Consider the following 14,450-nt stretch of genomic DNA (forward strand, 5'->3'; position numbering starts at 1 on the left):
CTAGTTAACCCCTTCAGTGAACACCGTAAAAAAAAAAAACGAGGCAAAAACAACGCTTTATTCTCATACCGCCAAACAAAAAGTGGAATAACACGCGATCAAAGAGACAGATATAAATATCCATGGTACTACTGAAAACGACATCTTGTCCCGCAAAAAACAAGCCGCCATACAGCATAATCAGCGAAAAAAATAAAAAAGTTATAGTATTCAGAATAAAGCGATGCCAAAATAATTATTTTTTCTATAAAATAGTTTTCATCGTATAAAACCGCCAAAACATAAAAAAATGATATAAATGAGGTATCGCTGTAATCGTACTGAACTGAAGAATAAAACTGCTTTATCCATTTTACCAAACGTGGAACGGTATAAACGCCTCCCCCAAAAGAAATTCAAGAATAGCTGGTTTTTGGTCATTCTGCCTCACAAAAATTGGAATAAAAAGCGATCAAAAAATCTCCCATGCCCGAACATGTTACCAATAAAAACGTCAACTCGTCCTGCAAAAAACAAGACCTCACATGACTCTGTGGACTCTAATATGGAAAAATTATAGCTCTCAAAATGTGGTAATGCAAAAAATATTTTTTGCAATAAAAAGCGTCTTTCAGTGTGCGACAGCTGCCAATCATAAACATCCGCTAAAAAACCCGCTATAAAAGTAAATCAAACCCCCCTTCATCACCCCCATAGTTAGCAAAAAATAAAAAAATTTTAAAAATGTATTTATTTCCATTTTCCCATTAGGGTTAGGGCTAGGGTTAGAGCTAGGGTTAGGGCTAGGGCTAGGGTTAGGGTTAGGGCTAGGGCTAGGGTTAGGGTTGGGGCTAGGGTTAAGACTACAGTTAGGGTTGGGGCTAAAGTTAGGGTTAGGGTTTGGGCTAAAGTTAGGGTTAGGGTTTGGATTACATTTACGGTTGGGAATAGGGTTGGGATTAGGGTTAGGGGTGTTTCTGGGTTAGAGGTGTGGTTAGGGTTATCGTTGGGATTAGGGTTAGGGGTGTGTTTGGATTAGGGTTTCAGTTATAATTGCGGGGTTTCCACTGTTTAGGCACATCAGGGGCTCTCCAAACGCGACATGGCATCCGATCTCAATTCCAGCCAATACTGAGTTGAAAAAGTAAAACAGTGCTCCTTCCCTTCCGAGCTCTCCCGTGCACCCAAACAGGGGTTTACCCCAACATATGGGGTATCAGCGTACTCGGAACACATTGGAGAACAACTTTTGGGGTCCAATTTCTCCTGTTACCCTTGGGAAAATACAAAACTGGGGGCTAAAAAATAATTTTTGTGGAAAAAAAAAATTTTTTTATTTGCATGGCTCTGCGTTATAAACTGTAGTGAAACACTTGGGGGTTCAAAGCTCTCAAAACACATCTAGATGAGTTCCTTAGGGGGTCTACTTTCCAAAATGGTGTCACTTGTGGGGGGTTTCTACTGTTTAGGTACATTAGGGGCTCTGCAAACGCAATGTGACGCCTGCAGACCATTCCATCTAAGTCTGCATTCCAAATGGCGCTCCTTCCCTTCCGAGCCCTCCCATGTGCCCAAACGGTGGTTCCCCCCCACATATGGGGTATCAGCGTACTGAGGACAAATTGGACAACAACTTTTGGCATCCAATTTCTCTTTTTACCCTCGGGAAAATACAAAACTGGGGGCTAAAAAATAATTTTTGTGGGAAAAAAGTTTAGTTTTATTTTTACGGTTCTGCATTATAAACTTCTGTGAAGCACTTGGTGGGTCAAAGTGCTCACCACACCTCTAGATAAGTTCCTTAGGGGATCTACTTTCCAAAATGGTGTCACTTGTGGGGGGGTTTCAATGTTTAGGCACATCAGTGGCTCTCCAAACGCAACATGGCGTCCCATCTCAATTCCTGTCAATTTTGCAGTGAAAAGTCACACGGCGCTCCTTCCCTTCCGAGCTCTCCCATGCGCCGAAACAGTGGGTTATCCCACATATTGGGTATCAGCGTACTCAGAACAAATTGTACAACAACGTTTGGGGTCCAATTTCTTCTTTTACCCTTGGGAAAATAAAAAATTGGGGGCGAAAACATAATTTTTGTGAAAAAATATGATTTTTTATTTTTACGGTTCTTCATTATAAACTTCTGTGAAGCACTTGGTGGGTCAAAGTGCTCACCACACCTCTAGATAAGTTCCTTAAGGGGTCTACTTTCCAAAATGGTGTCACTTGTGGGGGGTTTCAATGTTTAGGCACATCAGGGGCTCTCCAAACGCAACATGGCGTCCCATCTCAATTCCAGTCAATTTTGCATTGAAAAGTCAAATGGCGCTCCTTCGCTTCTGAGCTCTGTCATGCGCCCAAACAGTAGTTTACCCCCACATATGGGGTATCAGCGCACTCAGGACAAATTGTTCAACATCTTTTGGGGTCCATTTTCTCCTGTTACTCTTGGTAAAATAAAACAAATTGGAGCTGAAATAAATTTTGTGTGGAAAAAAGTTAAATGTTCATTTTTATTTAAACATTCCAAAAATTCCTGTGAAACACCTGAAGGGTTAATAAACTTCTTAAATGTGGTTTTGAGCACCTTGACGGGTGCAGTTTTTAGAATGGTGTCACACTTGGGTATTTTCTATCATATAGACCCCTCAAAATGACTTCAAATGAGATGTGGTCCCTAAAAAAAAATGGTGTTGTAAAAATGAGAAATTGCTGGTCAATTTTTAACCCTTATAACTCCCTACCCCAAAAAAATTTTGGTTCCAAAATTGTGCTGATGTAAAGTAGACATGTGGGAAATGTTACTTATTAAGTATTTTGTGTGACGTATCACTGTGATTTAATTGCATAAAAATTCAAAGTTGGAAAATTGTGAAATTTTCTAAATTTTCCATTTTTTTCACAAATAAACGCAGGTAATATCAAAGAAATTTTACCACTCTCATGAAGTACAATATGTTACGAGAAAACAGTGTCAGAATTACCAGGATCCGTTGAAGCATTCCAGAGTTATAACCTCATAAAGGGACAGTGGTCAGAATTGTACAAATTGGCCTGGTCATTAACGTGCAAACCACCCTTGGGGGTGAAGGGGTTAATAAGCTTGTCATTACTTTCTCTCTGTGAGTGCCACAGGAGGGGTAATTGGCCCTGGAAGATCTGAAGTAACAGCTGCTATAATTGCGGTGAATCAACGGAAGGGTGATACTCTGTAATGTGCACCATCTTGGGTACTGTGCTGGGACTGTTCTACATGTTATCTGCTTGTTTTGTGGTTAAACAAAGTATTGCCACACTGTTTTACCTTCACCCTGTGTTGTCTGAGTAGAGTTATGCCTAAAAGAGAGTGGGCATTCAGTGGGACGATCCCTGGTCCATGTGATTGCAGCTAGCAGACTGGGGTGCCCGCTGAACCCCATGCCTCCACAAGCGCTAAGTGGTACCTATAATACTGCATGGAGGACTAGACTGTCCGGTTTCTATTGTAGAATACACAATAGATATCACTCATGTAATGTAAGAAGTTAGTGAAATCTTTGGTATTGCACTATACCTATATTTCTCTGCCGTGTCTGTGCATCATGAATTGTGATATGTGTTAAAGAGGCCCATTGAGACTCTTTCGCCTGGGGCCCACAAAAACTTGAAGCCAGCCCTGGATTCCATGGTGCAGCACATTAGGAGAGGTTACATACAAATCACAAATAGAAATTACAATAAACAAACTAGTGGTGACAGACAGGTAGAGAGGAGGAAGGACCCTACCCTTGCGGCTTTACAATGCTGCAAGATAATGGGGAAGGAGACAGTAGGTTCGGGGACTGCAGCAGCTCTTGATTTGGTCAGGTGGCAGCGGGATCATTGCAGGCTGTAAGCTATTCTGAAGGCATGGGTTTTCAAGATCTGCCTGAAATTTCAGAATGTAGGGTATAATCGGATCTGTTGGGCCACAGAATTCTACAGGGTGGGGGATACTCAGGAGAAGTCTTGCAAGCAATTGGATGAGGAACGTACAATTGTGGAAGAGAGAAGGAGGTTTTGGAAGACCAGTACTTTTGTCGGGGGAGGTTAGTTCAGAGATATATGGGGGGAGACAGATTATGGACACTTTGTAGGTCAGTGTTAAGGCCCCGTCTCACATAGCGAGATCGCTAGCGAGATCGCTGCTGAGTCACAAGTTTTGTGACGCAACAGCGACCTCCATAGCGATCTCGCTATGTGTGACACGTACCAGCGACCAGGCCCCTGCTGCGAGATTGCTGGTCGTGTCGGAATGGCCTGGACCTTTTTTTGGTCGTTGAGGCCCCGCTGACAGCGCTGAATCGGTGTGTGTGACACCGATCCAGCGATGTCTTCACTGGTAACCAGGGTAAACATCGGGTTACTAAGCGCAGGGCCGCGCTTAGTAACCCGATGTTTACCCTGGTTACCAGCGTAAATGTAAAAAAAAACAAACAGTACATACTTACCATCTGATGTCCGTCAGGTCCCTTGGCGTCTGCTTCCTGCTCTGACTGACTCCCGGCCGTACAGTGAGAAGTGAGAGCACAGCAGTGACGTCACCGCTGCGCTCTGCTCTCAGTGTACGGCTGGATCTCAGTCAGAGCAGGAAGCAGACGGCAAGGGACCTGGACACCGAAAGGCGAGTATGTAGTGTTTGTTTTTTTTGGTAACCAGGGTAAACATCGGGTTACTAAGCGCGGCCCTGCGCTTAGTAACCCGATGTTTACCCTGGTTACCCGGGTGCTGCACGGGGACTTCGGCATCGTTGAAGACAGTTTCAACGATGCCGAAGTCGTTCCCCTGATCGTTGGTCGCTGGAGAGAGCGGTCTGTGTGACAGCTCCCCAGCGACCACACAGCGACTTACCAATGATCACGGCCAGGTCGTATCGCTGGTCGTGATCGTTGGTAAATCGTTTAGTGAGACGGGGCCTTTAGTAGCTTGAAGTGCATAATTGTAAAACTGGGAGACAATAAAAGGATTAGCAGAGGATAAAAGTGGAGGAGTAGAAACTACAGAAGTGGATTAGTAAGGCAGCAGAGTTAAGGACAGACTGATGCGATGGGGGATGTTGAGGTCCTAGACTCCACATTGAGTCATGATCAGTTGAGTGATGTGCACAGTTCGGAGGAAGAGTTGGTGGTCATGCTGCCCCAGCTGCACAGCAAAAGAGGGAGCAGGGTGCAAAAGCGCCAAAGCTGTCTCCTAGCCATTAAGTTGGCTGCTACAAAGTGCAGAGGCCAACCCCTAGCCATTAAGTTGTGAAGGGACAAATTAAGAAAGATTCTCCATTTTGTGCTTTTCTACTCCATTTTCCTGTTGCTTAAAGATAAATTCTGTTAATTAGGTAAAAGGTTATAGCTGCCATGAAGTAACTTTATCTTGTTGTTCACAAGCCTGGTATTCAACTAGGCTATTGTTCATAATTGGTATAAAGACCTTGAGTCTTCGGACTCGAGCCAGGGAAGGGACTCGGGGGTGTATCGCTAGATAAGACTTTGAGGCACCTGTGAGTATATGTTTTTCTCCGGTTTTTCTGTATACTCATGGGTTAAGTTTTTCCTGCATTCTTATAGGTTAAGAACTGTGAGCGTGTTCTTATGCTGATTGGTTGAAGTATAATTTATATGGCTATGAAAAGCGATACACAATAAAACAGGGGCCAGAGATCTGCTCGATCCCCCATACAGAGGCACAAGTCTCCGTCTGGTCATTTTCAGTTGCCGGCAACGCCCTGTAGATTAATTTGGAAATCACTGAGTTAACCGTGAAGGATCAATTTAGATCCTCCCTCAACAGTTGGCGCCCGCAAACGTGGGGCCCCAAACAGGAATGCCTTTGCCCCCCGGAGGACAACAAGACAAAGGACCCTCGGACCGGACACAGGCACTGGAAAATTGGGACTGACCACAACAACCACGGTAAGTTGGCAGTTATACTGTCCAGACTGACCATTTGGTGTGGTTTTCCTGTGTTTGTTGCTGCAAGGAGGATCTGAGGTTTGTCCCCGATGGTGGGGTGATTTTTGGGTGGAATCATATAGAGGTGTAGTTCCGTTGGCAGCCCAGTGCTCGAACTGTATCTCATAAGGGACGGACACCCCGGATTGACCAGTGATGTAATTCTCTTTATAGTCAAAATATCCTGAATTCCTGATCACTGTTAGAATCAGGCGCGGTGAGGTGATCGAAGATTGGGTAGGATGCGTAACTCAGGAATTATATATTTATATATGTCCAGAGGTGTCCGGAGGGAAAGTCTAAGACGCCCTCCTCCTTTCACTGAGTACCGCGTTTTTGGGTTGTCCCAGTGGGGGACAGGTAGACCCAGTGGAATAGACTATACGGCCGCTCTAGTACTATGCACGACAAAGTAAGGATATTTAGCTCTAAAGGAGAATCAGTTTCCGTGGAAGGAAAAGAAGACTTTGAATTTGTGTGATGAATCTGATATTGTTAGCCCAAAGACGGGGAAAATATTCTCAATTATGGGTTTTTCTAAGGTGTTCTGGTATGTGAATTGTGTGATGAAGATTTTGTAGAAATTAATTAAGTCTGAGAACTGCTGTATTCCGTTTCTGTGTTTATCTCTAAAATACCCGATGGGAGGGGGGGTCAAACAGCTGCATTATTGCTTTCTCTGTGTTGAGGAATGCTGTGATTTTCTTATCTCTGCTGTGCCTCTCGTATGGAGGGGGCACATAGCTGCGTTCCAAGTTTCTCTATATTTTCTGTCGCGCTGGGAGATTTGTGTTTAAACAGTAGTACAGAATAGTTGAAAGTGAAATATGGTACCTGGTTTTAGAAGGAAACTTGTAAGAGATTGTTTGATTATCAGTGTAATTGAAAGATTGGTAAAAGATTAACCAGCTTCAAGTTGAGTGGTTGATATATAGCAAATTGAGGATCAACAGGGGATGTGAATTCTGATTGTTTTTGCTATGTTGAAAAAGGAAAGTTGTCTATTACTATGACAAAAAACTGGATGTTTTGAGGTACTAGAAGGAACTTAGAAAGTGACTGAGATTAATGTGTCGGAAAAACAAACAATCAAAAATTTGGGACAGGGGGTCTCCCTGCTAGATGATAAGGTCCCTCCCCAGGAAATTAAGCCTCTACTCCAGACTGTAAGCCCTATGCCCCTTAACCCCAAGGCACCAATATATCATGGACTGCCGAGAAGTTCTATGGGCGTCTTATGGTAGTATTTAAAGATCTGGGATTCTCATTGTAAAATAAAGCCCATTCACACATTTTTGTGACAGCTGTAATGTCCGGCCTTAAATCTGAATTGAAAGAGGCAATAATGTCAGTTAGACCCGATATTGAGACATCCACTCCGGATGATGCATTAAAAGTAGTAAAAAAGGTTTTCAAAAGAATTTAGCCCGTTCTGCATCAGCAGGGAAATTAAAGGTTAAATCAGTGGCCGCAGTGATTCCTACTCCAATCTCAGCCCCCCACAGCTGCAAGGACACAGCTCTGTTCCTTATCAGTGGCCCATGTAACAGACTTCAGCTCCTGCCCTCCCCACCTTACACAAATCCAATATCTTTTTTAACCCTATGTCTGGGAATCTCCCTCCCCAGCCCCGCCATGTCAATTCTCAGACCAAGAGCTTGTTTTAATCAGTGTAGATGGCAGACCCAATAAATATACTCTTATAAAACCTATCCCTGTGGGACCCTTCCCTGACGTCACGGCTCAGTTCGTAATCTCTCCTATATGTCCGGTAAATTTACTGGGGGCAGATTTATTATCACAGTTCCGCTCCAGAATACAATTCCAAGATAATGGTCAGATGGTCCTTACGCTATATAACCCCTATGAAGATGAACACAATGAGATCTGTATCCTACATGCCCTTCCTACGGTTATGATGGCCCTGATAGGCCCAGATCCACCCCCAATAATGCCTGTGGAACCAGTAAAAGTGTTTCTCAAACCTGGTGCCCCTATTCCCAAAGTCTATCAATACCCTTTGAAACATGATCAGGAGCAGTGCCTCAAGAGGCAAATACAAATGTTACTCGATAATGGGGCCCTGGTACCCTGTGTTTCCCCATGTAACACGCCCTTGTTTCCCGTTAAGAAAAAGACCCCACCCGGCCAAACCCCTGTGTACCGGCTGGTACAAGATCCACGGGCAGTTAATGCAGTTACTGTTCTAGAAACTCCAGAGGTGCCTAAGCCATATACTCTTTTGTCCCAGATATCTCAGGATGCTGCTTGGTTCACAGTTATCGACCTTGCCAATGCCTTTTTCAGCATTCTATTACACCCAGATTGCCAGTTCTGTTTGTATTTATTTATCAGGGATGATAATTGACAGGCAGCCATAGTTGCCACTGTTAGCCTCCTCAAGTATCTGGCAGATCTGAACTGTTGGGTTTCGGCCTCGAAACTTCAGTTCTGCCTTGGTCAAGTGATATTTTTGGGTCACTGTCTCCTTCAGGGTGTCAGACACCTCTCAAAAGAAAGAAAAATAGCTGTCAGCTCCCTTCCTTTTCCAAAAGATGAGACTGAACTCCAGCGTTTTCTTGGACTATGTACTTATTGTCGTCAGTGGATACCAGACGCATCCCGCATAATGCAACCTCTCTACAATGCCCTGAAAGACGGTTCAAGATATGCTGATGATTTTGGCAGATTCCACCCCGGATACGCTGTTACTACGGAAGACACTGTAGTGCACGGAGCTGCACTCCCTCCCTAACTGTCAGCACAAGAAGTAGAACTTCAGACTCTGTCTACTGCATGTGCTCTGGCCAAAGACAGGCGGGCTAATATATACACGGACTCACAGTATGCATTTGGTATTGCTCATGATTTCGGAGCCCTATGGGCCAATCGAGGGTTTGTTACTACCGCCGGAACTCCAGTGAAAAATGCTGAAGCTGTTAAAACCCTCATGGTCTCAATCAAATTACCTACCCAGGTGGCCATTATCAAAATTAAGGTGCACGGTCCTAGGAAAAGTCCACACACTGTTGGTAACGCCTTTGTGGATATGCAAGCAAAAGCTGCTGCTTTCCTTCCCTGTTGAACTGACCATACCAACTATGGTGACCACACGCTCTCAGCGTAAACAGTTGCAAGAAACACTGACTCTACAGGAACCTGATGATCTACGCCAGACTGAGGTTTTCTGTCGGACCCCGCGAGACCGCTTAATGACGATGCAGAGAATGTCCCCAAAGGAAGAAGTGAAGCAGTGGAAGGCTGATGGAGCACGTATGGACAATGGTCTCTGGAAAAAGGACCAACTTGTGTGTCTCCCTAAGCGGATGTACCCTGCTATTGCCACGTGGGCACATGGGCCCACATATATCGAGGAAAAAAAAAATGTGCAAAAATTCTACCGGGCTCCAGGTATTTCTACAGTCCTGACAGCACTCAACCGTGCATGTAATATCTGTCAGACCTGCAATCCCGGTCAACTTCAATGTGTACCCTCGAAGCACCTTGCTAAGCCCGACTATCCTTTCCAAAGGCTCCAAGTGGACCACATCACGTTGTCTAAGTCTGGAAGGTATGAATATTGTCTGGTGGTTGTCGACATGTTCTCCAGTTGGCCTGAAGCATTCCCCGTTACCAACATGACTGCAAAAAGCACAGCGAAGAAACTGGTGATGGAAGTTATATGCAGATATGGTGTTCCAGAAGTCGTCGAAACTGACCAAGGCCCGGCCTTTTCTTCTCATGTGTATCAGGAAGTTCTGACAATGCTTGGATCCACTGTAGCCCTCCATACTCCGTATCATCCACAATCCAGTGGGAAAGTTGAGAGGCTGAACGGCACACTGAAGGGACAATTGACCAAAATGATGCAGGAGACTACGGCTCCATGGCCAGAGCTCCTACCCATTGTACTGTACCACATTCGTACTACCCCTAAGGCAAAACATGGCCTGTCCCCATATGAGATATTGTTTGGTGCTAGGCCCCCAGTTACAAATTTCCAGCCTCAGTAGTTATCAGAGGAAACTGACCGTGCTGCTCAATATGTTATTCAGCTTAGTAAAAATCTTGCTAACACCCGTGTTTTAGTTTCTTCTTCCCTTCCAGATTCAGCAGAAACCAACACTTGTCACAACTTAAAGTCTGGTGGTTTCGTGGTCGTGAAAAGGCATGTCAGAAAACACGGACTAGAATCCTTGTATGACGGTCCCTACCAAGTCCTCAGTATCACTCCTATGTCAGTAAAGCTGGAAGGAAGACCGATGTGGATCCACGTATCGCACTGCAAGCTGGTCAAACAGACTAGTAGCAAATAAGGGGACATAATGTTTTGGTTCTTCGTATTTCCATATAATAATATTGGTAACCGCATGGGACAGCCTAAATTCCCCAATATCCTTGAGTAATAAGTTTGTACAATATCATGAAAGATTAGTAGTACAGATGGGTATAGCCACTAAAATTGTCAGTTCTATTTTCATTTACCCTATGATTACACAAATGTGGGATAAATTGGTTAGGGCAACAGACTATCTAGATGATCAAATTTGGGATATATTGGATATACTTAATACTACTGTTGCTGTCCAAAACCAACTTATCATAGTCACTAATCAATATACTATAGTACTGGATTACTTAACAGCAGCACAGGGTGGTATGTGTCAGGTTATTGGACCCGCTTGCTGTCATTATATAGATCCCAATAGCACTATGAAGTTAAAGTTAGAGGATATTCAAAGACTCAGAGATTAATATGATAAAGACAATGATCATAATAAGTACAGTTGGTGGGCAGACACCTTCTCCTTTCTTAATCTAGCCAATTGATTTGAGGGACTTGGGGGCTGGATAGCTGGAATCTTGCAAAGTTTGTTATATATTGTTGCCTTTATCCTTGTCATGTATGTAATACTAAAACTTGTTCTTTGGTGTATTTCTGTATGTATTAGGAAACTCTGCACTAAGACAACTAATGATCATGATACCAAAAGCGTTGCCACCCCTGCTCTTCTCTACACCGATTTTACAAAGTTACCTGATAAAGATGTTGGAGCCAAGCACATGGCTATCTTCAAAAGATCCCCACTACTGTTATCAATAATTGTTATTCGTAAATTCTAGTATACAGGGGGGACGGGTACGCCGCAACAGCCATGGCTGGTAACATGGCACCAGTCATGTGAAGACCAGTACCCCTCGAGCTTAGAGCTTGGGATAGTACCTCTGATGCTGGACATTAATTAACAAAATTTATCTAGGGGGAAATGTGAAGGGACAAATTAAGAAAGATTCTCCATTTTGTGCTTTTCGACTCCATTTTCCTGTTGCTTAAAGATAAATTCTGTTAATTAGGTAAAAGGTTATAGCTGCCATGAAGTAACTTTATCTTGTTGTTCACAAGCCTGGTATTCAACTAGGCTATTGTTCATAATTGGTATAAAGACCTTGAGTCTTCGGACTCGAGCCAGGGAAGGGACTCGGGGGTGTATCGCTAGATAAGACTTTGAGGCACCTGTGAGTATATGTTTTTCTCCGGTTTTTCTGTATACTCATGGGTTAAGTTTTTCCTGCATTCTTATAGGTTAAGAACTGTGAGCGTGTTCTTATGCTGATTGGTTGAAGTATAATTTCTATGGCTATGAAAAGCGATACACAATAAAACGGGGGCCAGAGATCTGCTCGATCCCCCATACAGAGGCACAAGTCTCCGTCTGGTCATTTTCAGTTGCCGGCAACGCCCTGTAGATTAATTTGGAAATCACTGAGTTAACCGTGAAGGATCAATTTAGATCCTCCCTCAACAAAGTCAGCTGTCTCTGTCTATGTTGCCTCATACTCCGCTTCTTCCATCGTTTCATCATCTAGTCAGAAAGTCCTTTATTGCGATCTTTTGGTGATCTCACCCTGCTGCTGCTCACCTGTCTGCAGTGTATCATCACTTCTGCCTTCCTGCTCACCCCATCACATGTGACAGCCCCACAATGTGGATCTCCACCTTGCATATGCTGGCGAGACTGTGTGAGAAGCAGCAGGCAATAGAGGAGTTTGAGGTGCAGCATGCACTGGTGAGTCGCCATGTGGAATAACACCACTTCACTACAAACGAGTGTGCCTCCATGTGGGACATATGTGCCATCTTGTACTGTCAAGTACTCCACCAATATGGCCAGCGCTGATGACTGTATCATCAGCATTGCTATCTAACTTCTATGCCTCCTGGAAAGGCAAAGCTTCAGGGAATGATGGATGAGGTGGTGGCACAGGAGGAAGAGGAGAATGAACTGGGACCATTTACTCCATTATCAGGCCAGGCATCCACACATATCTTGGAGGATGGGTTCCTGTCTAAACAGCGGCCAGGTACACAAATATCCAGCCAGTGGACAGTTTTGGAGGATGAGGAGGAGGAGTAGGAGAAGGATAAGGAACATCCGGGTTCACAGCAGGGTGGCGCTCAAAGCAGATCACGGCTTCACTGGAACATGGCTGAGGATACAGATGTTACAGAGGACCCAAACAATACATCTTCCACCGAGGACAGCTTGTCCTTGCCTCTGGGCAGCCTGGCACATATGAGGCAATACATGCTACTGTGCCTGCGCAACAACCACCAATTTGCTGGGATTGTTACTTGTGCTGATTACTGTATGGCCACTCTGCTGAATCCCCACTACAAGCACAATGTGTCATCCTTACTTCAGTAACTAGAGCAAGATTGTAAAATGTGGGAATACAAGCACATATTGATAGACACACTACTGAAGTCATCCTTGCCTGACAATTGGGGCTCAGTGGAAACACAAGGCACATGAGGAGTAAGAAGTTGCCAATACAGCTGGGGCACCATTACCAGTGTGAAAAGGGTGGTTAGAATAGCAGATGTGTTTAAAGCCTTACTCAGCATGCCGCAACATCCAGCACCACCATCTGATATGGTTCATATTAGCAGGAGGCAGCTATTGTGTTGTGTGGCAACTCACTTGGGATTAATAGGACAGACACTAAAAAAAACCAACTGAGCCTGCCGGTTCCTGTACAGACTAGAGATCATGACGCTGCAGTCCCATGTGGTGCCTGTGGCTAGAGAGATAGCCCTAACCAAAAAACTATTAGATGGCAACTGGAACTTAACTTCCAAAACATTCGTAGCGTTGCTATACATTCCTTCTAAAGAACCAGAGGGCAGAGCAGTGTGAATTAACTACAAGAGGAGCAGTATGCCGAACAAAGGAAAGATGTTACAGTTAGTAAAGTAAAGAAAGAAATACCAATAAAAGAATAAATCAATTGCTCTTAACAAATACAGTGGGGGAAATAAGTATTTGATCCCTTGCTGTTTTTGCAAGTTTGCCCACTGACAAAAATATATAAGAAAAAACTCCGGCACACTCTTTCAAAAGATTCTCACAGTTTATTATAAACTTTCAACAAAAATGTGGTTTCCAAGAATTAATCAAGTTCCTCTGTACACTTTAACTGGACACATATAATTTCTTTCTCTCAACGTTTCGGCTAAAGAGCCTTTTTCAAGAGATTATTTGTCCCTCTGAAATATATAAGAATACTTTTAACACCATATAAAACAAAGAAGAAAAAATGAACACATTCGAGAGAACATTACCATCATGCTCTCCCTATAAAATATGATATGTAGAGAAATGTCCTCCGATAATGTTAAAATATACGAGGCTTGTAATAATAATGCAAAGAAACAATAAGCCTAATGAAAAGACGGCAATCCCAGAAGAACAGACCTGAAAAAATCAAGAGAACATATATATATATATATGCACCTTAGTGTGTGCAATCATGTATAAAGTTACAGCTGGACCAGAATATTGGTGGATTTTATCTCCAAATGAATAAATAAATAAAGCGACCGACACATTACCATGTGAAAGAGAGGATATACTTGCTGATGCGTAGAGCAGGGTAAGGAAACCCACTGTTAGGATAAATAGGTAAAAAAATATAGCACATGTCAGTAAAGAAAGCTAGTGGGCAAATATGTGTTCCATAAGTATATATAAATAAATACCTTAATAAGAATGTCACGTTTAAACGAGGTATCCGTACGGAAGACCGGGGATTGGTGACCGCCGTGTGGAAGGCATGTGGCTGAACTGACTTGTAAGCGGCTATTTACCTGTTGCGGTGCGAGTGGTTCCGGGTGAAAGTTCAGGTAAGGGACGTGCGCTGGAAAGGTGAGAGCCGAGAGAGGACGGAGGAGACCGAAAGGAGCCGAAATACTACGCATGCGCAATGGAGTCAAAACCCGGACACTAGGTGCCACTCGTATACTGCAAGGCAAGAGAGAGAAAAAAATTCTAATGAACATTATGTCAACATAACGGTCTATACATTCAGTACATCTACAACGTATACATCTGGTCAATTAATGAGCATATATAGGGCACTGTTATACTATTACAAAATTGCACTTGGGACCTCGATAAAGTAAATGGCTTAAATGATATATATTAGTACCTGGATTAGACCACCATATTA

Source organism: Ranitomeya variabilis, chromosome 6, assembly GCF_051348905.1.
Source record: "Ranitomeya variabilis isolate aRanVar5 chromosome 6, aRanVar5.hap1, whole genome shotgun sequence".
NCBI classification, from domain to species: domain Eukaryota; kingdom Metazoa; phylum Chordata; class Amphibia; order Anura; family Dendrobatidae; genus Ranitomeya; species Ranitomeya variabilis.